The sequence below is a fragment of the Protomyctophum parallelum genome (genome assembly GCF_964188405.1).
Source record: "Protomyctophum parallelum genome assembly, chromosome: 1".
NCBI classification, from domain to species: Eukaryota; Metazoa; Chordata; class Actinopteri; order Myctophiformes; family Myctophidae; genus Protomyctophum; species Protomyctophum parallelum.
This window is the reverse complement of record NC_139697.1, coordinates 94,857,016-94,861,007: the sequence shown is the minus strand read 5'-3', so window position 1 is coordinate 94,861,007 and position 3,992 is coordinate 94,857,016.

Here is a 3,992-nt window from a genome sequence, read left to right as displayed (position 1 = left end):
GCTATGGCCGTATAATCCAAATCTCTAAGTAACTAGTAACTAAAGTTTTCAAATAATTGTTGTCGAGTAAAAGTGCAATATTTGCCTCTAAAATGTAGTAGAGTAGAAGTAAAAGTAGCCTACTGAAATTGTTAAATACTCCAGTAAAGTAAAAGTACCTCAACATTGTAATTAAGTACAGTTCTGAAGTAAATGTACTTAGTTACTTTCCACCCATCACTGTTTTGAAGAAATAGAGCTGTGGTTCTCCCAGGGGGACCTGAAGGGGTTCCAGGCTTCAGGGGGTCCCCAGGGTCCTCACTATGGGCTTCAGGGGTTCCCCAGGGTCCTCACTATGGGATCAAAATACGTTTAATCACTTCAACCGTATTTTGGCTATATTGGACAAACAGCCGATCTGCATGCTGTTGAGACTTGAAAAAAGAAAAAAACTAACATTTTTGTACAAAATAAATAAACCATTGACACTGTCTTCATTGACATTGATACTGTCTTCTTGGTGTCCCTGGCATGCAAACAATCCTCTCAGATCGGGGTCTGCGGTCAAATAATTTTACAATTCAGGGATACTTAAGGCTCATGCATGCTCCAGTTTTTGGTGATAGCTTATCACCGCGGTGTGGTTTTTAAAGTGTTGGAAAAACTACACCATTACCGTACGTCAGTCGCGGTGATGATCAGCTATCACCGCGGACACAGACCCATCTCTCTGTTTTTACTACCAGACTAAGGTCGCATTCATACCAGAGAGCTTTGCTGCGATTAAAACGAATCCTGCTGCGCATTGTCAGAAAGTGCGCTTCGTTTGGCAGGTGTGAAGGCTCATTCGAAACCTAATGCGCAGCAAATAACCGCATTTTACTCCGCCCAAAAACGTGGGTTTCGCTTCGCTTCGAATCGCACTTGACTACGATTCGGTGCAGGTGTGAATGCAATCCGCAGTAAATAAAGGAAATGAAGCAAACATAATGTGGCGGGTGAGGAGCTGAACACAGTTGGAGACGGTTAAGGCATATTTTACGCAGCGCAAAGATGTCCCGTTACTGTGGATAGACGTGGTCGAATAAGGAGACTGAAGCCCTGATCGAAATGAGGACGTGTAGGCTACATTAATCAATTGCTTAAGAAAACACATAAAAACACTGCAGTGTATTATAGCCTACATAATATTCTGTCTGTCTGTCTGTGCGTGCCGTAAACATGGAGTGCTGTCACTGTGTGGGACTGGGGAGTTATATCAGTGCGCTCATGCAGCGCTGTGCCTCCATGCCCAAAAGAACAGTGTGTGGCGGCTGCGTGCGTAGAGAGAGAGAGAGGGGGGGGGGGGTCCCAGACGGCACGACACATGCGTTATGAGTGTAATTTTATCACCATAGATTTCACTGTGTAGGCTATAGTTTATGAACGGAACACATTGATAAAGGTCCCCCCTGCTGCGTTTCCAATTGCTGCGAATGACAGTGTGAAGGCAAACCGCAGCCAATTAAATATGCAAGAATCCCCTTTCCCCGCCCATACGGATCTGAGTCTACCGAAGTATTAGGTGAGAATGTGACCTAAGTCTTTTCACTCTGGAGCTATCACCCCCCGTTCACTGATTGGTCTAGAAGTTGGGTAAACCACAGGGAGGCGGGGTCAATCCTTAAGGACATCACCGCCAGTGTGATGGCCTCAACTCTTATCACCGTTTTAGGTGATAAGCTATCACCTAAAACGGTGATAACCTATCACCAAAAACTATATGTATGAGCCTTTACACCACTGTTATAGATGGGAGGAAGGAATCTTGAGATGTTGACGTGCCCTTTGGTGCCTTGGTTTTCCTAATCCTGCATCCGGAGTGGTTTAACATTTCCGAGGGTCTGTAGTTAAATTTGGACTGACCGCTCCCGTCCGCATGCACAATTTAAGTACCCATTAGTACCGCATAATCCTGCGATGTACTGTCTAGCACAGCATAATCCTGTAATATTTATTCTGGGACCCAAAAAACCACTACAAACTCAGCGAATGAGAGAGAGACAGAGAGAGAGAGAGAGAGAGAGAGAGAGAGAAGAGAGAGCTACTTTAACGTTAAAAAACATTTCAGGTGACTAAAATATGACTAAAAATAAATGAGAATTCCTTCTAAAGACTCAACAACAATCAAAATGTGCTGTCAAAATCATCACAGACTCTCAGGACATGGACTATGTTTCGCAGGTGCGAACTTGGCGTGGGACATGATTGTGCACTTTAAGTCGTTGGTTCCCAAAGTGAGGTCCGGGGACCCCCAGGGGTCCTTGAGGGAGTTCTGGGGAGACCCTTATTGAGAGTGTACAAACTGACCCGTTAGGTATAGTTCCATTTGTACACTCTCAGAGTTAAATTAACATTGATTTTACAATATAAATTGGGGGTCCCAGAGATAAAAAATAGCAATACAGACACACTCCATACAGGTCATAGTAACAGACACACACTCCATACAGGTCACAGCTTATTTTATTTTAAGTTCAAACCTAGGACAAGTCGGGGGTTAGCTACACAGTACAGTAGTACACACTAATAAATTACACCACGTTTTGTTTATGTTTTTTCCTCACTACATAATCAACTAACAACAGCACGATATCTCAGAAAAGCACTCTTGACAACAAATGGAATATTTTACAATATACGGAAACAACGGCAACATTTGATTCTTCAGCCGGAGGAATAAGCCGTGGCCCAAGAAAGAAAGAAAGAGAGAGAGAGAGAGAGAGAGAGAGAGAGAGAGAGAGAGAGAGAGAGAGAGAGAGAGAGAGAGAGAGAGAGAAGAGAGAGTTTTGGCAGAGATGGTGATATAAACAATGATCACTTTCACATCTCCACATGTCTGAGGTTTACTTTTTACTCCATCGTCTCCTCCTCCAAACGTAGCAGGACACAGTCCTACAGGCTACAACCTAGTATGCATGAATTAACATATCTCATATGCTCTAAGTGAAATATTTTGGTTAAAACTAAATGTTTATATTGTTCAAAAGTTGCTAAGGAAAAGAACCCAAACGATATCACTTATAGCACCTAACGGTCTCTCCTGAACACAACAGGTTCATGGGATACCAACGTGTTCTTCTTTTTTTCTCCTCCAATGATGTACAGATATATATCGCGTAGGTTACCTCTACGTTTACGTACTGTATCTAAAAGACGCCAAGCAAAGTAAAAGATGGTATTACTGTAACTTGCCACTGTAGGAGCACTCTCTCTTTTGGAAACAAACAAACAAACAAATGAATAAATAAATAAACACATACATACATACATACATAAATAATTAAATAAATAAATGAATATTTATTTATACCCTTAGAAAAGCTTACATAATTATGTCATATACATGACAACTATCAAGGCTTTGTAAAGGTCTGGCAATTAACCACTCATAAATGTAGTAGCTACTTCTAGGATGAATACTCTGTTGTCGGGGTGAAGAGGTGTGTTGGGCGGCTTGGGCCCTATACCTTTAATGTTGTCGGTGGTGTGAAGAGGTGTGTTGGGCACTGCACCTTTAATGTTTCTTTATTTTTTCTTTTTGTATTGTTTTGTTTGTTTTGGTATTGTTTGTTAAATGCTAAGCAAAGAGGTTATGTCTGACTAGAAGTGATCCCGATATAATGCACTGTGACCTGAACCTAATACATTGCATTAAGAAATTAATTAATTAATTAATTAACACAATAATAAATCAATCAATAAAAAAATTAACTAATTAACAAAGAAAGTTATCTTGAAGCCTTGCTGTGATGCATATACAGTACACAATAACCGATAAGTAGCCCGAAAACGTAAGCCTCTTTGACTTACTTAGCCTGAAAACACATATGTATACAACTGTGTGTGTGTGTGTGTGTGTGTGTGTGTGTGTGTGTGTGTGTGTGTGTGTGTGTGTGTGTGTGTGTGTGTGTGTGTGTGTGTGTGTGTGTGTGTGTGCGTGTGTGTGTGTGTGTGCGTGTGTGTGTGTGTGC